Source organism: Entelurus aequoreus, linkage group LG26 (assembly GCF_033978785.1).
Source record: "Entelurus aequoreus isolate RoL-2023_Sb linkage group LG26, RoL_Eaeq_v1.1, whole genome shotgun sequence".
NCBI lineage: Eukaryota > Metazoa > Chordata > Actinopteri > Syngnathiformes > Syngnathidae > Entelurus > Entelurus aequoreus.
Genome location: NC_084756.1, coordinates 28901910 through 28925358, shown reverse-complemented (window position 1 = coordinate 28925358; position 23449 = coordinate 28901910). Strand labels below are relative to the sequence as shown.

Below are 23449 nucleotides of genomic sequence, written 5' to 3'. Positions count from 1 at the left end.
GTTGATCTAGAGATTTAAAACTTGAATAATAATAAAAATAATAATACTGAATAATGACACATTTTTTATATTTTTTTGACCAAAACCCTTTGGGGTACCCGGGATCAAGCTTGAGTGGAGGCCTAAATGTATATTTTTTATACATATATTGTATTGTTTTTTTAAATAAAAAATATCAAAATGGCCCCCGCTTGCTTTGATTTTTCAGTGTGCGGCCCTCAGTGGAAAAAGTTTGGACACCCCTGCTGTAGTTGATTGGCATTTCAATGTGAGGACGTTATGAGTTTAACATTAGCACCAAACATGCTGGATCCATTTGCATCCCTTTTCTTTGTTGAACATGGGTGGACACAATATACTGCTTTTAATGTCAGCTAAGTAAGTATTATTGAAATCTTTTTCTATTAATTTGAAATGTTTGACTTCCCTGCATTGATTATAAGGTTAGAACTAAATGTTGTCATTGCTAGTATTAAGAATTCCCTAAGCTCTATTTTTAACAATTATGTTTTAATCTGCTTTTTTCTAAGAAAGAGTGTCCCTTTGATTTCTAAACTGATGTGTTTTGAGGGCACAGTAGTTGATTGCTCATTTTGTTGCAGCTGCAGTTAAATTGATTAGTGATTTTTTGCACCTGTACTTGGGAAAGTGTTTGTCACGGTCATTCTTTCAGTTCTTGTGCAGAGAAAAGCAGCTTTACATTCAGCTAAAATCATCACATTTGCTGCATTACTTTTCAGTGTGTGTTCATCCTCTAGAAGTAAGTGTTTTTTCTTTCCTTCTTTATGTCATTTGTTTGAATTTTAGATATATTTAGGCTAATAAGAATTTGTTTGATGTTTAAGTGAAACTGTGAAATGGATGTTACTAAATATTATATCTTTATTTTCATTCTACTTTGCATGCTTATGATTGGGCTATAATTGCAGTACTATAAATTTGTCCCACGGACCGGGGGGGATGGGGGGGGCGGATTTTTTTTTTTTTTTTTTTTCATAAAAAAATACAATCATGACCGCTTACGGACTGTATCCCTGCAGACTGTATTGATCTATATTGATATATAATGTAAATATTGTGTTTTTTATGTTGATTTAATTTTTTAAAAAATTATTTATTTATTTATTTATTTTTTTTTTAATTTCTTGCGCGGCCCAGTACCAATCGGTCCGCGGACCGGTGATTGGGGACCACTGCTATAAATAATAAAAATCAAAAAATTGTCCTAATTTTGTTTTTTTATCTGCGTTTCAGAATTGGAAATAGAATGAACGGAACTTACACGCACCATACCCATTCAGGTAAGGCACTTTTTCATTTTTTTTTGTTCAAACAGCCTCAGGTTGTCTTTCCTCAAAAACACATCGCTCTCAACCTCTTTTACAGAGGAACTGCACTTTTTGGGGGGGGAAATTGTGGGTCTGCGTACCTTTTTTGAAGGCTTTTCGATCACATTATGTCACATGTTTAAATTAGTATACATGGTTATCCTGTTAGTTTATCGTATTTACTTTTTGCATAGCATTAACTATTTTGCTAAATTTAAACCTGTGTCATTGATGAAAGAAAAACATGATGTGTTTAATATTTTTGTTTAAGACTGAAATTTAATTAGAAATTGAAGCTCAAAAAAGTAAAAAGATAAAAAATAAAAATGTCCAAACTTTTTCCAATGAGGGCCGCACATGGAAAAATTAAAGCATGTGGGGGCCATTTTGATATTTTTCATTTTCAAAACATAACAAAATATATCAATTTTTTAATTTATTTTACCTTTAGGGATCCCGGGGTCCATAAAGGGTCTCAGTCATTAAAATGTTAAAAATAAGTAAAATTATTATTTTTTATTTAACGCTTACAGTTAATCTCTATATCAACTTCAAGTTCAAATAAAGTAATTTAAAAAAAAAAAAACGTTTTATGGCTTTTCTGTCAAAAACAACTAAGTTTTTTATAGTAAAACTGAAATATGCAGTATTTAGTAATTAGAGCATTAAAAGACCAATAATGCAGGACACCATTGATTTTAATTCTTTAATATTTTTGAGTACGGTAATCACAGTGAAAAGATAAATACGATACCACTAAATATATTTGGGATCCAAAAGGTGCCCCACTCATAAAGTGATACATTTTTATTAGGTTTTTCTTTTACTTTCAACACTTAAGTTACAGGATCAACTTCAGATATATCTGTCCATTTTACGTTTAAACTAGGGATGTCCGATAATGGCTTTTTGCCGATATCCGATATTCCGATATTGTCCAACTCTTTAATTACCGATACCGATATCAACCGATACCGATATCAACCGATATATGCAGTCATGGAATTAACACATTATTATGCCTAATTTGGACAACCATGTATGGTGAAGATAAGGTACTTTTTTTTAAAAAATTATAAAATAAGATAACTAAATTAAAAACATTTTCTTGAATAAAAGAGAAAGTAAAACAATATAAAAACAGTTACATAGAAACTAGTAATGAATGAAAATGAGTAAAATTAACTGTTAAAGGTTAGTACTATTAGTGGAGCAGCAGCACGCACAATCATGTGTGCTTACGGACTGTATCCCTTGCAGACTGTATTGATATATATATTGATATATAATGTAGGAACCAGAATATTGATAACAGAAAGAAATGGGGGGAGGGAGGTTTTTTGGGTTGGTGCACTAATTGTAAGTGTATCTTGTATTTTTTATGTTGATTTAATAAAAAATAAAAAAAATAAAATAAAAAAAACCGATACAGATAATAAAAAAACCGATACCAATAATTTCCGATATTACATTTTAACGCATTTATCGGCCGATATTATCGGACATCCCTAGTTTAAACTATTATTTTTTTGGTTTTATGCTCTTCTGTCAAATAAAACTTTAATGTTTTTACATGGCATCTGCACAATATATGCAATATTTACCGCATAAGACATTTTAAAGTGAAATATTTGAAGTAACTGAAGCCTTGAAAATAATTCATTATTACATGGATTTTTTTGTCATTATTTTTTTTTTTAAACAATGGCAAAAAAAGAAAGACAAAATTTTTTAAAAAAAAACAGCCTGCATGGCAGCTTTGTGTCAACTTTTTCTCGTTAGATTTCACCTCGTTCCACTTTTTTGAATGTTCTTTGTTTATTTTTGCAATAGCATTTCCAGAATGTGTGGCGGGCCGGTAAACAATTAGCTGCGGGCCACAAATGGCCACCGGGCCGCACTTTGGACACTGCTGATGTAAGGACTTGTGTGTCCTATTTGGCTTTGAAAATGATTACAAAATATGTATTGTGTGGGGGGGGGGGGGGGGTGGCCAGCGCTGCCTGCAGGAGCAAAGGTCACCGCCTCTGTCCATGGTGCTGAGGACAGAGCACCATCAGACGGGGGCGTGGCAGTGCTGACGGCGAGACACAGCTGGCAGGTGATTAGATTTCACAGGTGGTACGTGTTAATCTAATCATCTGTTGTCTTTAAAGGCCTACGGAAAGCCACTACTACCGACCACGCAGTCTGATAGTTTATATATCAATGATGAAATTTTAACATTGCAACACATGCCAATACGGCCGGGTTAGATTACTAAACTGCAATTTTAAATTTTGCGCCGCAATATCCTGCTGAAAACGTTTCGGTAAGATGACGCCTGTGTGTGACGTCACGGTAGAGGACATTTTGGGACAGCATGGTGGCCAGCTATTAAGTCGTCTGTTTTCATCGCAAAATTACACAGTATTCTGGACATCTGTGTTGGTGAATCTTTTGCAATTTGTTTAATGAACAATGGAGACTGCAAAGAAGAAAGCTGTAGGTGGGAAGCGGTGTATTAGCGGCCGGCTGCAGCAACACAAACACAGCCGGTGTTTCATTGTTTACATTCCCGAAAGATGACAGTCAAGCTTTACCATTGGCCTGTGGAGAACTGGGGCAACATAGACTCTTACCAGGAGGACTTTGAGTTGGATACGCAGACGCGGTACCGCGAATACGCAGCCGCGGCTTCCAAACATTTGATCGCTTGCCCGTACATGCGTGCCGCTATGTGTACGTATGTAACTTTGGGGACTTTGGGGAAATATATGTGCTGAATGAACTTTGGGGAGGTGAACGGTACTTTGGGCTGTGGGATTGAGTGTGTTGTGCGGGTGTTTGAGTTGCATTGGCGGGATATATGGACGGGAGGGGGGAGGTGTTTGTTATGCGGGATTCATTTGTGGCATATTAAATATAAGCTTGGTTGTGTTGTGGCTAATAGAGTATATATATGTCTTGTGTTTATTTACTGTTTTAGTCATTCCCAGCTGAATATCAGGTCCCACCCGCCTCTCACAGCATCTCCCCTATCTGAATCGCTCCCACTGCCCTCTAGTCCTTCACTCTCACTTTCCTCATCCACAAATCTTTCATCCTCGCTCAAATGAATGGGGAAATCGTCGCTTTCTCGGTCCGAATCGCTCTCGCTGCTGGTGGCCATGATTGTAAACAATGTGCAGATGTGAGGAGCTCCACAACCAACGCATATCGTCACGCTACTTCCGGTACAGGCAAGGCTTTTTTATCAGCGACCAAAAGTTGCGAACTTTATCGTCCATGTTCTCTACTAAATCCTTTCAGCAAAAATGTGGCAATATCGCGAAATGATCGAGTATGACACATAGAATGGACCTGCTATCCCCGTTTAAATAAGAAAATCTCATTTCAGTAGGCCTTTAACAGTAAGCGGCCGGGAGCAGGAGGGGAGAGAGGATACGGACGTGACTGAAAAGTCGCGTTCTACTGGAGAAAGAGTTGGACAAATATATATGCCCATTAAAACGTTGTTAAAACTGCACGCTCGGCTCCTGTGCCGAACTGCTAGGAAGCGACTTCCACACATATATTTGTATTATTTTATATTTCAAAAGTTTTCATTCCTATCTCTACCAATCAAATATTCAAAAAATCTGAATTAATTAATTCTAGTAAAACTGGTAAAGCCATAGCCTATTTATATTTGTTATAATGCATATTTAAATAAACAGTATGAGGGTTGGAGTTGTTATAAATACAGTATTGTGTAAAAACATATTTAGGAACACCATTACAAAGTTTAAAAAGTCTGCCCTTTATTTTTTTCTTGGTTGAACACTTTGGAGATGACTTCAGAACGTGACTCTTGCTGGGGGTAGGAATACTCGTCCTCCTACACGTGTGACCCCGCTGCTGACCCTTCAGCGTTTCTCCTTGCTCGCCAGTTGGCAATTAAGATGACAAGAGACGAGACCGGGGTCGACATTAAAGCACGGGGAAGGTCTTTCGTGAATCGACAAACAAACAGGGGCCCCCCGCTTGCAAAGTTGTCGACTGGTTTGGCGAGTTTGTTTGCCGAAGAGAAACGCCTTTGAAAACCGCTCTCCCACTCTCAGCCCTTTTCAAAGTTTTTACCACCAAACCCCTTCCTCGTTGGAGATGTGGTGACCTTTACCCGCCTTCCCTCGACAAGCACACAGCTCTGCAGATGTAAAAGAGGCTTTCTCTCACCGCCGAGGTACTTGGGGTCCCTGGTGGTGGACTGGGCTTTTGCCAAGGGAGAATATATCCAGCATTCATCAAACACCTCAAGCAACTTCTTTTTTTTTTTTTCCACACACCAGAATAAAACTGGGAGTCCAATTTTATTCTTTATTTTGTGTGGGATAGATGTCCAAGACCTCTGGTTCACATTGGACCATTTTAGCAGATAGATGAAGTTTAGCCCTGAATCGGAGCTCACAGCATAGCGTAAACATCCTCAAGTGTGCCGTTTTTACCTTTGCCTCGTTGGTTCCTTTTTCAGCGGATTGGCAAATAACTGACCTGCTTTCCTATAAAAATATAACGATGTTGGTCCGTGTACCTTCCGTTCATTCTATTTCCAATTCTGAAACGCAAATTGTTAGAGTAATTGTTGTAATTGACTTCAAAGCGGATAGATGACAGGATCTGCCCAATTTCCAGACGAACTCTTTCTGAACTATTTTATGGACCTCTTCTTGAACTATTTTACGAACTCTTTTTGAACTGACATTTTCTGTGAATTGTTTACGACCTTTTCTGTGAACTTTTTGCGACCTTTGTCCTTTGGTAACAGCCGTGGTCGGGGAGGGTCCAAAATAAAAGGAGGCATACAATCTTTTGGCAGAGCATGCTAAGATACTGAGCAAGGCTACAGTGTAAAGGCGACTCTCGTCAATATATTGAGTCCAAATTGTCTCTGTTTGATTATTTGCCTCTTGTCTTGTTTAATAGATGTCATCAGTGTTTGAACCTGACACAAATCAAAAAATAAAATTAGGGCCGTTTTTCGATTTTTATTTTATATGGCAGATTGTAAAACAAACAAAAATGGGTTGATTTTCATTCAAATATTGCCATAAAATTGGACTTTGTGCTGTTTTGCTTTTAAGGATTCAAATTTTTCCAGATAAACGCAAAAAAAATGTGCAAAAATGTGTGTTTATCTGTGTGATGACAAATTGAACCGGAAGCAGCCTTTCCTTTGTGTTTAGCATGTTTTTAGCATGCTAAACGGTAACATATTTGCTCAGCAGGAGTCCTATATATAAAAAAAGTGTCATTAAGTAGATAGAAAAAATGGTCCGAAACTAGTTTTTTAGGACTCCTGCTGAACAAATATGTTACCGTTGTGCTAAAAAACATGCTAAAGGCAAAGGTAAGGATAACATACTGCTTCCGGTTCAATATGTCATCACACAGATAACCACGCGTTTTTGCAAATTTTTTTCGATGTTTGTGTTTATCTGGAAAAATAAAACTCAATAAAAGGAAAACAGCACAAAAATATGCTAAAAAAATGTATACAATATTTTTCATCTGTTTTAAAATCTGCCATATATAATAAAAATGGAAAAACGGCCCTAATTTTATTTTTTGAGTTGCGTTTCAGAATTGGAAAAAGAATAAACGGAAGGTACACGGGCCGGTGTTACCTACATTTAAGAGTGCCCCGTTCATTCGATTTCGAATTATCAAATGCAAATCAAAAAACAAAATTAGGGCCGTTTTTCGATTGTTACTGTTTATAGCAGATTTTAAAACACACAAAAAAAGGGTTGATTTTCACACAAAAAATGCCCCAAAAATTTGACTTTGTGCTATTTTCCTTTTATAGATTTTTATTTTTCCAGATAAACACAAACATTGAATATATGTTCATCCAAAATGCAAAAATGTGTGTTTATTTGTGTGATGACAAATTGAACCGGAAGCAGTATTTTAGCTTTTCCTTCGCGTTTAGCGTGTTTTTTAGCATAGTGCCAACACCTTTGTCCTATTGTCGTTTTAAAAAAGTGTCATTAAATAGATGTCCAACTTTTGTTTCAGAAATGAAAATAGAAAAAAATGGTCTGAAACAAAAATTGGACAAGTATTTAATGACACTTTTTTTAAAACGACAATAGTACGCCAGCTGAACAAAGATGTTACCGTTATGGTAAAAACATGATAAACGCAAAGGAAATGCTACAATAGTGCTTCCGGTTCAATTTGTCATCACACAGATACAAACGCTGTGGAGGGGGGCGTGGCCTGCGGGCCTGCCGCGGAACGGGGTGTGTCAGGACCGGCCTCGAAGACAGCGACAGGTGCGTAGATGGCCCAGGTGGTCCTTGTTATCTAATCACCTGTCGCCTTTATTAGCAGCAGCCGTGATGAGACGAGTAGTGGGAGTTGGATGTGCTGCTGAGAGACAGACGCAGAAAAGACACTTTGCTGAAAAGCAAAATACTTTGCAGCGTTTTTCGATTGTTGCTGTTTATGGCAGATTTTAAAACACACAGAAAAAGGGTTGATTTTCACAAAAAAAATGCCCCAAAAAATGTGACTTTGTGCAGTTTTCCTTTTATAGATTTTTATTTTTCCAGATAAACACAATAATGCAAAAATGTGTGTTTATTTGTGTGATGACAAATTGAACCGGAAGCAGTATTTTAGCTTTTCCTTCGCATTTAGCATGTTTTTAGCATAGTGCTAACACCTTTGTCCTTTTTTCCTTTTTAAAAAAGTGTCATTAATGAACGGAAGGTACATGGACCCGTGTACCTTCCGTTCATTCTATTTCCAATTCTTAAATGTTTTAAAAAAAACTAATTTTCATTTCTGAAACAAAAGTTGAACAACTATATAATGACACTTTTTAAAAACAATGATGGGACTCCTGCTGAACAAAGTTATGCAAAAAACATGCTAAACGCAAAGGAAAAGCTAAAATACTGCTTCCGGTTCAATGTGTCATCACACAGATAAACACGCATTTTTGCATTTTGTATGAACATAATAAATAAAAATCGAAAAGCGGCCCTAATTTTATGTTTTGATTTGCGTTTCAGAATTGGAAATAGAATGAACGGAAAGTACACGGACCTACACGGACCTAAAACACTGCTTCTGGTTCAATTTGTCATTACACAGATAAACATGCATTTTTGCATTTTGAATGAACATATATTCGATTTTTGTGTAATTTTTGTTTAATATAGACGCAAAACAGTGGCAGCAAAACAGTTTCAGTCTTGATAAATCATATTGCTAGGGCTAAATTATTATATTTGCATCTCCTTCTCCCAGTATTGTGGGTGTTCTAATAATCAGCATATATTCTGTATATACATGAAGACAGGCACAATGGATTGCGCTTTGGATTTTGCAATCCTCTGAGCACGAGCTAAGTAGATTAGCTTTGTGTGCACTTTCCAGCTTGCACATGTTTTAATACGGCCAAACCTTTAGTAGATCAGGCACAGAGTGATGAAATGGGTTGGTCCATTTGGTATTACCTATGTATGTCCAGTGTTTCCCACACATTCATTTATTTGTGGCGGACGTAATTCTTTCGTGGCGGGCCGCCACAAATGAATGAATGTAAAAATAAAAAATTTAAAAAAAAATTTATTTTTATTTTTATTTTTTTGTCCTGTCCAGCTTCTCAGGCAAATCATATAGTTGATGTAGATGCCCATATAGGCTGTTCAGATTTACTTTACAAAAGAGAAGTGTAGGATACTTCTCTTGTTGCCTTATTTGTATTTGACCACTACTGTTTTCTGTTTATTTGTTACTGACTGTGGCAGGACACCTCTGCCTCTGTTTCACTTTATGTTGCTGGTAAATAATATGGTTGTAGTAGTAGGCTAAAGTTAAATTATTTAGTATGCACTAATTAAAGGGGCAGAGCTTTAAGAGTTTTTTTGATTGATTGAGACTTTTATTAGTAGGTTGCACAGTGAAGTACATATTCCGTACAATTGACCACTAAATGGTAACACCCGAATAAGTTTTTCAACTTGTTTAAGTCGGGGTCCACTTAAATTGATTCATGATACAGATATATACTATCATATATACTATCATCATAATACAGTCATCACACAAGATAATCACATTGAATTATTTACATTTACAATCAGGGGTGTGGAGGGAGGGGGGGGGTGGGGAGGGGGGATATGGACATCAAGTAGTGGACATAGAGAGAGAGAGAGAGATCAGAAGGCATAGGAAAAAGAAAAAGTATCTGCATTTGATTGTTTACATTTGATTATTAGCAATCCGGGGAGGGTGTTAGTTTAGGGTTGTAGCTGCCTGGAGGTGAACTTTTATTGCGGTTTTGAAGGAGGATAGAGATGCCCTTTCTTTTATACCTGTTGGGAGCGCATTCCACATTGATGTGGCATAGAAAGAGAATGAGTTAAGACCTTTGTTAGTTCGGAATCTGGGTTTAACGTGGTTAGTGGAGCTCCCCCTGGTGTTGTGGTTATGGCGGTCATTTACGTTAAGGAAGTAGTTTGACATGTATTTCGGTATCAGGGAGGTGTAGCGGATTTTATAGACTAGGCTCAGTGCAAGTTGTTTAACTCTGTCCTCCACCTTGAGCCAGCCCACTTTAGAGAAGTGGGTAGGAGTGAGGTGGGATCTGGGGTGGAGGTCTAGAAGTAACCTGACTAGCTTGTTCTGAGATGTTTGGAGTTTAGATTTGAGGGTTTTGGAGGTGCTAGGGTACCAGGAGGTGCATGCATAATCGAAAAAGGGTTGAACGAGAGTTCCCGCCAGAATCCTCAAGGTGCTTTTGTTGACCAGAGAGGAAATTCTGTAGAGAAATCTCGTTCGTTGGTTAACCTTTTTGATTACCTTGGTTGCCATTTTATCACAGGAAAGGTTAGCCTCTGGAATGGAACCTAGGTAGGTGACCTCATCTTTCCTGGTGATGACACTGTCACCTACTTTTATGGTGAAGTCATTGACTCTCTTAAGTTTGATGTGGGACCCAAACAGGATGGATTCAGTTTTACCCAAGTGTATGGATAGCTTGTTGTCAGCGAGCCAGGTGCAAGTTCTACAGAGCTCAGCACTGAGGATTTTCTCCACCTGTGACTTGTCCTTGCCGGATACCAGCAGGGCAGAGTCATCCGCAAACAAAAACAATTCACAGTCGCATGCCGATGACATGTCGTTTATGTATATTAGGAACAGTAAAGGTCCCAATATACTGCCTTGGGGGACTCCACAGCTCACCGAGAGGGGGGGGGGACACGGTGCCGTTCACCTCTACCACCTGCTCCCTCCCCTCCAAGTAAGACTGCATCCAGCTCCAAGAGGTTTTGTTAAATCCGATTGCTCTGAGCTTATCCAACAGTATAGCGTGGTTAACGGTGTCAAAGGCCTTCTGAAGGTCCAGCATGACCATGCCGCAGTATTTGCCCGCGTCCACCTCATGTTTGATGTGGTCGGTCAGATAGAGAAGGCATGTGTCAGTGGAGTGGTTAGTTCTGAAGCCGGATTGGAATTTGTACATGAGTTTATTAGTGGCAAGGTAACTATCGACCTGTTCATAAACTATTTTCTCCATTACTTTCGAAATGGAACTGAGAATAGAAACAGGTCGGTAGTTGCCAGGTTCCAATTTGCTTCCTTTTTTAAAGAGGGGAGTTACTCTTGCTATCTTAAAATCTTTTGGTACTTGGCCTTGTGTAATTGATAGGTTTATTATGTGCGTGATGATCGGGGCAATGATGGAGGCAGAGTCCCTGAGGAATCTGGAGGGAATATTATCAAGGCCGGTGGCCTTGTTAGGGTGGCGCGCGCTCAATTTTTTAAACACCTCATCAGCTGTGACCATTTCTAATTTGAAATCATCGTTGGATACTTCTAGCTTTCTGTAGAGACATTTTAGCTTTTATATTTTATAAGATATATTTTTTGTAAGAACCACAATTAATAAATATATTTCAGTGAATAACTTATTGTTCAAATCTGTATATAAATATGTACATAAAGTGTTGTAATTATATTGTAAAATGGATGGATGGACGTTTAAAACAAAACTGTTATTATTAATTAGTAAGTATACATTTTTTGAGCCTTTTTAGAGAAAATCGTATCATTGTAGTAAATGATGCAAATTACTTGATATCATGGTGACCACGCCCATAGCCACGCCCCCACCGCCACAGGTATCTTGGCAGTTTATGGGAAACACTGATGTCCTTTTATTTTTTTTTCAGGCTTCAGTTTTCCAAATTGATGCTGCTTGAGAAAGTCTTGTCATTTTCAGCATTAAGGACAGAAATTCCTTCTAAAAACGCCAAAGTGCCAAATAAACGGCACGCTCAGATTTCTATAAACCTCCATCTTGTGTTTCAGACTGTCAAGTTTATGAAGTTGGCCAAACAGAATGTTAATGACATTTTGTGCGCCCCATTTACATGACTGATTGCCACGAAATACAGTCCAAACCTCTACAGTTCAACAGCGCCGCAAATTAGAAAGACTATCAAAATAATTTAACACCCCTCTTTTAAACATGCAATAAAAATTGAGCATTAAAGTCTCATGAGGAGAGGAATTATTGCAGCTCTGTTTCGGTAGTAAACCTGTCACCGGTCTTAACATTGTGACTGATCAGTGTGCCCGTTCTCATTACCAAAGCGTACTCATTTATGTGTACTTCCATCAGAGGATGAATGAGTACTCATACAAGACAAACAGTTGCTGCAGAACAGGTTGCCGCATCTTTTCAGCACACTGAAAGTCAGATTACAAAAGAAACCAACCAAGAACCTAACACCAGTTTAACCCTAGAATGTATTGTTTCTCAACTGATCACAACCCCAATCATCCCCCAGGTGGACTGGTGCTTTGTCCCAGAAGAACTTATGGTCCACAAGCTCAACACAGCAGTGTTTGTTTTACAACTGTTTGCCAATGTATGCCAATTGCTTGTGTTCCGACATACGACTTCTTCCTGAAATTAGTAATTAGTGATGAAAAGGGAAACATTTTGTAAAACGTAGGGATGATGTTTGATAAGAAATTATCGAGTTCGAGCCTATTATCGAATCCTCTTATCGAACCGATTCCTAATGGATTCTCTTATGGAGTCCAGATAGGTTGTTGTATATGGAAAAAAAACACACAATATTTGGTTTAACAAAAGCTCACTTATTATATAAGAAAAAAATAAAATCTAATAAAAAAATAAATATTGACTGTTACCCAAAGTATATTAAATGGGATTTTTCAGAAAAACAAATATATACAGTAACACAAAAACAACCTGTCTCTGTGATCACTATATGTGTATAAATAATACTATAGTGTTAAATAAAATCAGTCCCTTGGGCACAAAACTGAAAATAATACAGCTCTCCAAAAAGTGCACTTCTGCTGCTATTGGAACATAACTGTTTGTTATGATGCTTTGACATTTTTTCACTTTATTTCTTTATTGAAAGAAAATTCTATGAAGAGAAAAGTTCTTTGCAAATGTGGTTACAATGCTAAAAAAAAATAAAAGTTAAAGCTAAAAAAAGAAATACACTTTATTGAGTTAAAATCTTTCTTTATAGGGGGAAAGATGTGATGTTATGAGCTAGAGAATATAACGACTACACTACCCAGCATGCAACGGGAGTGACGAGCATGCGCTGTAGCCCCGAAAAGTGTTGTTGCATGTCGTCACCCGTGAAAGTAAACGTCAAGAACTCAGCCAACACGCCTGGTCTGCATTATTTATAATTAGACAGACAACACATCTACAGTGTGATTTTGTTTTGTTTACAAGGAAAGAAAAACAAAAGTTGAAAAAGGGAGATGTCATATATGTTGTGTGTGTATATATATATATATATATATATACGTATGTGCTGTGGTTGCTTTAAGAACGTTGCGACAGCTGCCGTAAAGGAGGTGCGTTGCTAGCCTGGTTGCTATGTTTCCGGTTGGTCGTAAAAGCTATCTGCGCCTAATGACTGAGCTACGTGACGTAAATTCTTGTGATGTCTCAAGGGGCATTTCTGGTCGGGATGGGATTCGTTCCGAGGGATTCGAATAAAGAACCAACTCTTTTTCTTTACTATAGTGGTCTCGATAACGAGTACCGGTTCTCAAAAAGGGATTCGGTTCTTTTCCTATCGAACAACCGGGAAAACCGGTTTCGAGTATCATCCCTAGTAATACGTTTTTTGAATTAGTTAATCAAAAATACCGTATGTCCTTGAATTGGCGCAGGGAATATAGTATTCGCACGTCTAGAATTACTGCCGGTCAAACTCGTTTCTCAAAATAATTAACGCATGCTTGGCCTTATCGCCGGTTCATTATTAACGCCGGATCAAATTCGTTTCGCAAAATATTAATTTTATTATCGCATGTCTATAATTTTCGCCGGGTCAAACTCGTTTCGCAAAATATTTAGCATATGTCTAGAACTTCCGCCGGGTCAAATTCGTTACGTCACGAGTGACGCTTTACCTGTCCTCATTTTCAAAATGGAGGAAGCTGCTTTCAGTAGTTTGCAATCGCACAAAGGAAAAAAGATCAAGAGCTATTCACTAGGATTTAAAGTACAAGCTATTGAATACCGGTACAGTATGCTAAAAAGAACAGTAAGCAGCTATGTTTTATTAATATACCGTAGCTGCGTGTGTCAAATACGGTATGAGTCATTAAATGACTCCCGCCTCCTGGTGGTAGAGGGCGCTAGTGATCCTTCTTGCGACTTCCGGTACTGCAGAAGAAGTGACAACACGCAGCAACAGATTTTTTTATTTTTTTTCTCTCGCCTGAACTTTTAACATGGAGGATTACATACCGGTATCTAAAATAAAACAGATTTCTAAACTGGACTTTCAATGGAAGCAGGAGGTAATAATTAAAGGAATATCTCCATCAAGACAGAGAGACTTTTAAAACTGAAGAAAGAAAATAAGGAAGACTTCTATAAACAAGTTATCGATGCTTTTGGTCAGAAGGAGCTGCAAATGGACTCCATTTATAAGTACAGGTAAGACCATAATGTTTTTTTTTTTAATTAAATGTGCTTTTCATGATGGTATGCTTACATCACACTCAAAGCGCACGCCTAAATTTACCGCATTCCTTTTGGTAAACGCCGGAGTGAGAAGAGGTTTTAAAATAATTAGCGCATGCACGGCCATCCCGCAGGCTTCCGGTAAACGCCGGAGTGACAGGAGGGTTTTAAATTAATTAGCGCCCCTGCGGCTATTCAAGGAAATACGGTATGTAATTATAACATGTTATTATAAATGTGCCAGTTATTACATTACATATATACGTACATCATGTATAAAAAACCCTAATGGAGTCAAATCAGGTTGCTCGCAAGGCTAGTGCCTAAGGCAATTTTTTCTGTGATTTTAAGTTGATCCTTGGTTGTCTTAGCTAATTAGTGATGTCAGCCAGCACACAATGACACATAAGCCACATTGCAGAAAGAAGAGAAAAAGACAAAATATTTGTGGAATTTTTTTGGTACCAGGTCCTAATTAGGTCCGTCCATGAGGACCGTGAAGATTCTGGACTAACGATACTGCTATCGGTATTTTTTGTTCCGGTTGACCGGTATTATTATGACACGCTGTCACATTCAGTTCAGCTGCCACTGCTACACAATAAAATCAACTTTGAAATGGTGACAAAATATTTCTGGTAGTGTATCAGGAGAAAGATACACTTTGCTGAGGTTTCCATTATGTACCCTCAGCACTAGGGATGTATACCCAGTACCAGGCCTGACCCTAACCAACCTGGCACCCTAGGCAAGATTTTAGGTGGCGCCCCCCCACATCGGCAGTGAAGTGTATATACTCACAAGAAACCGAATAGCTTTGTCTTTGACCTTTTTTTTTTACTTAAAGAAAGCAAATTAATATATTATATGAGAATGTTATGTTATGAATATCTTTAACCGAATCACAGCAGTGCTCAAATTTAAAAAACAGCATTCCCTCTCATGTGATATTGCTTAATTAACATTAATGATGTGCACTTTAACAACTAGGCTTACAACTATACCTAATATATAAAGGGGTGGAAAAGTGACTATTACCTGCAGGGCAAACATTAGCTAACCAGAAGGCAATAACAATGTAAACAGAAAACACCTGCTTAAAAGATCTAATACAAATGTCCCTGAGGAATGTAAGGTGGGAGTACTGTAATTACCTAACGTTACATTATTATTTTCCATAACAATTTAGCCCCCTCCACAATATTAACCCGACGTTAAAACAGAACTAGCTATTTATTGATTAGCAATTGCTGATTCATGTAACATTAGCTTAATGCTAAAAAAAGCCAGGTTACTATCACATTCTGTAACAGACAAATAATTTCATGTAGGCTAACGTTACCTACCTGCTACCTCTGTCTTTTTCTCGTTTCTCCTCCTCTTCTTTTCTATTTTTTCTTCCCTGGGCACCTGACAGTTTTGGCCGTTTTGACATCTTGTGTTGAAGGGAGGGGGCGCACCATGCGGGGGGTGGGGGGGCGTAATGTTGTAACAATATTTCTATTAAATAGGCTTTACTATGCATTTTAATTAACGTGGGATTATTTTTTGTATTTAGAAATAATAGTACCAACTTTTTTTTTTTTTTCTCCAACATTTGTGGCACTGGCGTGGCGCCCCCTGATGGACGGCGCCCTTAGCATTTGCCTATACGGCCTATGCCACGGGCCGGCCCTGCCCAGTACCGGTATTTTTTGGTACCGTTTCCTAATTAGGTCCGTCCATGAGGACCGTGAAGATTCTGGACTAACGATACTGCTATCAGTATTTTTTTGTTCCGGCTGAGCAATATTATTATGACACGCTGTCACATTCAGTTCAGCTGCCGCTGCTGCACATTAAAGTTGTCAAGACGTGGTCCTTGGGGTGTTGTGTTTTACTGGAATGCAAAGGAAAGTTGGCGCAGGCAAGGCGTGAATGTATGTACATACTTTATTTAAAATACTAACAAACTGCAAAAAAGGAAGCAAACAAAAGGCGCGCACAATGGCGGAGAACAAACTTGACTAATGAAACAAAACTTGCACAAAAGCAGAAACTATGAACAATAAACAAAAACTTACTTGGCATGGAACAGCATTAAAACTATGGCATGGAACTATGGCTTCGAATGAAAGGTAGAAAGGATATCAGAAGCAGCATGGTATGATAGGATAATGTCACCAGCACGATCAGCTGAAACGGACAGGCTTAAATAGCAGTGACATGATCAGTGACAGGTGTGCGAGCGCAAAGCGTGAGACAGGTGCGTGACGTGACAGGTGAAAACTAATGAGTTGCTATGGTGACAAAACAAACAAGAATGCACAAAGAGTCCAAAAACAAAACCGAACATAACTAAAACCAAACATGATCACACAGACATGACAAAAGTCAAATTTGAATGGTGACAAATAAGGGAGCAACACCACACAAAAGTTAGTAACACAATAATGTTTTCTCCTCAGTCACGCACAAAGTGAACGCACCTTACTCACGATGAGTCAAGTTGTATCAACCATCCTAGCCATCCATTAATCCACAGGCCAATATTAATCCACTCATGAAAAATTTAGGTAATATAAAAATCTAGAATGTTTCTTTCTCTTTATTACAAACTGGACGATCGAGCATTACACGTGGTCACTGAGTCTTTTTATATATAGAGTACACACACACATACATCGGTAGCTGGCAACACTCAGTATGGCTTCCGGTCCGTCACTTAAATATGTCTGTGTGTAACATAATGATAATAATAATAATAGTATATTTTTTTTGTAAAAAGCACTTTATATTGAGTAAACAATCTCAAAATGCTACAGTGTATTAAAAAGTAATAATAATAAATAAAAAAAGATAATAAAGAACATAAAATAAACATAAACACAAATAACCATTCCTATTGTGACAAAATGCACACCCACGTAACATGCTAATTAATTGTATTGATTTAAATGATATACAGTACAGGCCAAAAGTTTTGACACACCTTCTCACTCAATGTGTTTTCTTTCTTTTCATGACTATTTACATTGTAGATTGTCACTGAAGGCATCACAACTATGAACGAACACATGTGGAGTTATGTACTTAACACAAAAAAAGGTAAAATGACTGAAAACATGTTTTATATTCCAGTTTCTTCAAAATAGCCACCCTTTGCTCTGATTACTGCTTTGCACACTCTTGGCATTCTCTCGATGAGCTTCAAGAAAATTGTGTTCACTTGACAGGTGTGCTTGAAGCTCATCGAGAGAATGCCAATAGTGTGCAAGGCAGTAATCAGAGCAATTGGTGGCTTTTTTGAAGAAATTGGAATATAAAATATGGCCTGTACTGTATTTGATATGATATATCACGTAAATTTTACGTGATATTACACTACCGTTCAAAAGTTTTGGGTCACCCAAACAATTTTGTGGAATAGCCTTCATTTCTAAGAACAAGAATAGACTGTCGAGTTTCAGATGAAAGTTCTCTTTTTCTGGCCATTTTGAGCGTTTAATTGACCCCACAAATGTGATGCTCCAGAAACTCAATCTGCTCAAAGGAAGGTCAGTTTTGTAGCTTCTGTAACGAGCTAAACTGTTTTCAGATGTGTGAACATGATTGCACAAGGGTTTTCTAATCATCAATTAGCCTTCTGAGCCAATGAGCAAACACATTGTACCATTAGAACACTGGAGTGATAGTTGCTGGAAATGGGCCTCTATACACCTATGTAGATATTGCACCAAAAAGCAGACATTTGCAGCTAGAATAGTCATTTACCACATTAGCAATGTATAGAGTGTATTTATTTCAAGTTAAGACTAGTTTAAAGTTATCTTCATTGAAAAGTACAGTGCTTTTCCTTCAAAAATAAGGACATTTCAATGTGACCCCAAACTTATCATATCAAATATTCATGTGCAAAACACAAACCTTTTACGTGGTAAAAGGTTTGTGTTTTGCACATGAATGCCATGTGTAAATAATATTTCTAGCTGAGTGTAATTGTAATGAATAGAAACCGAGTGATGGATCTTTGTGGTCTTTACAAGAAGATGACATACTGTAACTGCTTTTTACCTTGCACTGCACACCTGTTTTCAAAAACAGGTGTGGATAAAAGACTTCCCTGCTCTGAGATGTTACAGTGCATCATGTTGGAGGTGTTTAATAGAAATGTCAATTACAATGCATTTTTCACATCTTTATTTCCACAAATCATATATAGTACCGATAAGGGTATTGTTCCGATAAAATCTAACGTTATACATTCGTGGTCTAAAGTTGACGTACACTTGTAAAGAACATAATGTCATGGCTGTCTTGAGTTTCCAATCATTTCTAGAACTCTTATTTTTTTGTGATAGAGTGATTGGAGCACATACTTGTTGGTCACAAAGAAAATTCATGAAGTTTGGTTCTTTTATGAATTTATTATGGGTCTACTGAAAATGTGAGCAAATGTGCTGGGTCAAAAGTATACATACAGCAATGTTAATATTTGCTTACATGTCCCTTGGCAAGTTTACCTGCAATAAGGCACTTTTGGTAACCATCCACAAGCTTCTGGTTGAGTTTTTGACCACTCCTCTTGACAAAATCGGTGCAGTTCAGCTAAATTTGCTGGTTTTCTGACATGGACTTGTTTCTTTAAGTCAGGACTTTGGGAAGGCCATTCCAAAACCTTAATTCTAGCCTGATTCAGCCATTCATTTACCACTTTTGACGTGTGTTTGGGGTCATTGTCCTGTTGGAACACCCAACTGTGCCCAAGACCCAACCTCCGGGCTGATGATTTTAGGTTGTCCTGAAGAATTTGGAGGTAATCCACCTTTTGTATTGTCCCATTTGAAGCACCGATTCCATTGGCAGCAAAACAGGCCCAGAGCATAATACTACCACCACCATGCTTGACGGTAGGTATGCTGTTCTTGGGATTAAAGGCCTCACCTTTTCTCCTCAAAACATATTACTGGGTATTGTGGCCAAACAACTACATTTTTGTTTAATCTGACCACAGAACTTTCCTCCAGAAGGTCTTATCTTTGTCCATGTGATGTCAGATAAAACAAAAATTGGCCACAATACTCAGCAATATGATTGGAGGAGAAAAGGTGAGGCCTTTAATCCCATGTAAACAAGTATGTGCTCCAATCACTCTATCACAAAACAATAAGAGTTGTAGAAATGATTGGAAACTCAAGACAGCCATGACATTATGTTCTTTATGTAAACGTTTGACCAAGACTGTACATCCCTAATCATCAGACAGCTATCCCAGAGAACGGTAGGCATGGAAACGATGTCCGACATCATCTTCAATAGCTAAAGGGTAAATATCGTACACAATAAAGCGCCTCATACACAAGCTATGTAGTCAACGCTCAGCTCATCGGGGTGGAATTCTACATCAAGAATTACAAGTTTAGACTTCAGGAAACAATAGCAGAAAATTACACAGCAGCTTTTGTAATTGTTCCAACAGAGAGGATTATGTATAGAAGGGGACCTAAGATGCCAACGTGTTGGAATAAAACGTGAAGCAGAAACGATCCAGACGTGAGCGTTGTAAATAAAACATCAAACTAATCGCAAATTAGATTGCCCGAGATTTCTGCTCCAGAGGCCGGCTCGTTATTTGTGTCCTGCTTGACGAGTGTTTTATTGTCGCTCCGAGCTTCCAGATAGAGGTTAGCTGAGCCATCGCCACAAATGCTCGCGCTGCAGAGACAACATAAATTTGGAGGCAATCAATCAAACGCCGTCGTGCCGCACAAAGCCCCGTCTTAACAGTTATGGAAATCAAACAATAATGTTGTCTTCGCACAGAGTACTTTATGCTCAGTTGTTTTTTTATCACTGCAAGTAAATGTTTTAATGTTTATTAAAGAGGCTGTTTGCAACATATACACAGATGCATAGATGGCGCTAGCTTTCCAATGTGTTTTACACAGCATATCCCGCCCTCTCCTACTTAATGACTTAATTACATGCGTACATAACGCATGCATGCGCATTACTTTTAGGTGTTGTTAGCTAATAATATCAATTTGTATAGCAAGCTTTAGCTGTCATTGAAAGTATATTATATCATAACAACAGCATGATGTTGTTCGTTGCTTCTCTTGGACTGCTTATGTATGTGTGGATTGATTGATTGATTGATTGATTGATTGATTGATTGAGACTTTTATTAGTAGGTTGCACAGTGAAGTACATATTCCGTACAATTGACCACTAAATGGTAACACCCGAATAAGTTTTTCAACTTGTTTAAGTCGGGGTCCATTTAAATTGATTCATGATACAGATATATACTATCATATATACTATCATCATAATACAGTCATCACACAAGATAATCACATTGAATTATTTACATTATTTACAATCAGGGGTGTGGAGGGAGGGGGGGTGGGGGTGGGGAGGGGGGCTATGGACATCAAGTAGTGGACATAGAGAGAGAGAGAGAGAGAGATCAGAAGGCAAAAGAAAAAGTATCTGCATTTGATTGTTTACATTTGATTATTAGCAATCCGGGGAGGGTGTTAGTTTAGGGTTGTAGCTGCCTGGAGGTGAACTTTTATTGCGGTTTTGAAGGAGGATAGAGATGCCCTTTCTTTTATACCTGTTGGGAGCGCATTCCACATTGATGTGGCATAGAAAGAGAATGAGTTAAGACCTTTGTTAGTTCGGAATCTGGGTTTAACGTGGTTAGTGGAGCTCCCCCTGGTGTTGTGGTTATGGCGGTCATTTACGTTAAGGAAGTAGTTTGACATGTACTTCGGTATCAGGGAGGTGTAGCGGATTTTATAGACTAGGCTCAGTGCAAGTTGTTTAACTCTGTCCTCCACCTTGAGCCAGCCCACTTTAGAGAAGTGGGTAGGAGTGAGGTGGGATCTGGGGTGGAGGTCTAGCAGTAACCTGACTAGCTTGTTCTGAGATGTTTGGAGTTTAGATTTGAGGGTTTTGGAGGTGCTAGGGTACCAGGAGGTGCATGCGTAATCGAAAAAGGGTTGAACGAGAGTTCCCGCCAGAATCCTCAAGGTGCTTTTGTTGACCAGAGAGGAAATTCTGTAGAGAAATGTCGTTCGTTGGTTAACCTTTTTGATTACCTTGGTTGCCATTTTATCACAGGAAAGGTTAGCCTCTAGAATGGAACCTAGGTAGGTGACCTCATCTTCCCTGGTGATGACACTGTCACCTACTTTTATGTTGAAGTCATTGACTCTCTTAAGTTTGATGTGGGACCCAAACAGGATGGATTCTGTTTTACCCAAGTGGATGGATAGCTTGTTGTCAGCGAGCCAGGTGCAAGTTCTACAGAGCTCAGCACTGAGGATTTTCTCCACCTGTGACTTGGACACCGGTGAAGTTGGTAAGTTGTGTATGTCGTAAATAAAAACAGAATACAATGATTTGCAAATCCTTTTCAACCTATATTCAATTGAATAGACTGCAAAGACAAGATATTTAGCGTTCGAACTGGAAAGCTTTGTTATTTTTTGCAAATATTAGCTCATTTGGAATTTGATGCCTGCAACATGTTTTAAAAAAGCTGGCATGAGTGGCAAAAAAAGACTGATAAAGTTGAGGAATGCTTATCAAACACTTCCCACAGGTGAATAGGCTAATTGGGAACAGGTGGGTGCCATGATTGGGTATAAAAGCAGCTTCCATGAAATGCTCAGTCATTCACAAACGAGGATGGGGCGAGGGTCACCACTTTGAGAACAAATGCGTGAGCAAATTGTCAAACAGTTTAAGAACGACATTTCTCAACAAGCTATTACGAGGAATTTAGTGATTTCACCATCTACGCTCCGTAATATCATCAAAAGTTTCAGAGAATCTGGAGAAATCAATGTGTAAAGGATATCACCACATGGGCTGAAGAACACTTCAGAAAACCCCTGTCAGTAACTACAGCTTGTCGGTACATTTGTAAGTGCAAGTTAAAACTCTACTATGCAAAGCAAAAGCCTTCGCTGGGACCCGAGCTCATCTAAGATGGACTCACGCAAAGTGGAAAAGTTTTCTGTGGTCTCACGAGTCCACATTTCAAATTGTTTTTGGAAACTGTGGACGTTGTGTCCTCCGGAACAAAGAGGGAAAAAAACAGTTATAGGCGCAAAGTGGAAAAGCCAGCATCTGTGATGGTATGGGGGTGTATTAGTGCCCAAGACATGGGTAACTTACACATCTGTGAAGCCATTAATCCTGAAAGGTACATACAGGTTTTGGAGCAACATGTTGCCATCCAAGCAACGTTACCATGGACGCCCCTGCTTATTTCAGCAAGACAATGCCAAGCCACGTGTTACAACAGCGTGGCTTCATAGTTAAACAGTCCGGGTACTAGACTGTCCTGCCTGTAGTCCAGACCTGTCTCCCATTGAAAATGTGTGGTGTATTATGAAGCCTAAAATAGCACAACGGAGACCCCCGGACTGTTGAACAACTTAAGCTGTACATCAAGCAAGAATGGGAAAGAATTCCACCTGAAAAGCTTCAAAAATTGGTCTCCTTAGTTACCAAACGTTTACGGAGTGTTGTTAAAAGGAAAGGCCATGCAACACAGTGGTAAAAATGCCTCTGTGCCAATTTTTTTGCAACGTGTTGCTGCCTTTAAATTCTAAGTTAATGATTATTTGAAAAAAAAAAAAAAAAAAATCTCAGTTCGAACATTAAATATCTTGTTTTTGCAGTATATATTAAATTGAATATAAGTTGAAAAGGATTTGCAAATCATTGTATTCTGTTTTTATTTACGAATCACACAACGTGCCAACTTCACTAGTTTTGGATTTTGTAAATTTGTCATAACGGGGTTGTCGCAGCTTACTGCGAGGTTTGTTCTCCCAGGATGCAAACGGACTATTCCGGACACGACTTAAAGGTAGGAACATATTTAATAATCTAACTACCAAATAACAGGCACAAACTCTCTTAACTGTGGCATGAAATAAACAAGACTTACGTAGAGGGTTGCGTGACAATAGCGTGAAGCAAACAACTATCATAAACTATAGCATAGCAAGAAACAAACAACATAACTATGGCATGGAACAACTATGAAACTGTGGCATGAAACAACTAAAATAACTATGGCATGGAACAACTATGAAAC

At 38.3% G+C, this 23449-nt stretch overlaps 1 long non-coding RNA gene across 1 annotated transcript; it reads left to right on the top strand.

The window, feature by feature from the left end:
- The first annotated feature begins 626 nt into the window (after positions 1 to 626).
- Positions 627 to 5335, top strand: LOC133643423 (uncharacterized). Its single transcript, XR_009824691.1, has 3 exons — positions 627 to 760; positions 1255 to 1301; positions 5141 to 5335. It is a non-coding gene; the product is annotated as an uncharacterized LOC133643423 (long non-coding RNA).
- The last annotated feature ends 18114 nt before the right edge of the window (positions 5336 to 23449 follow it).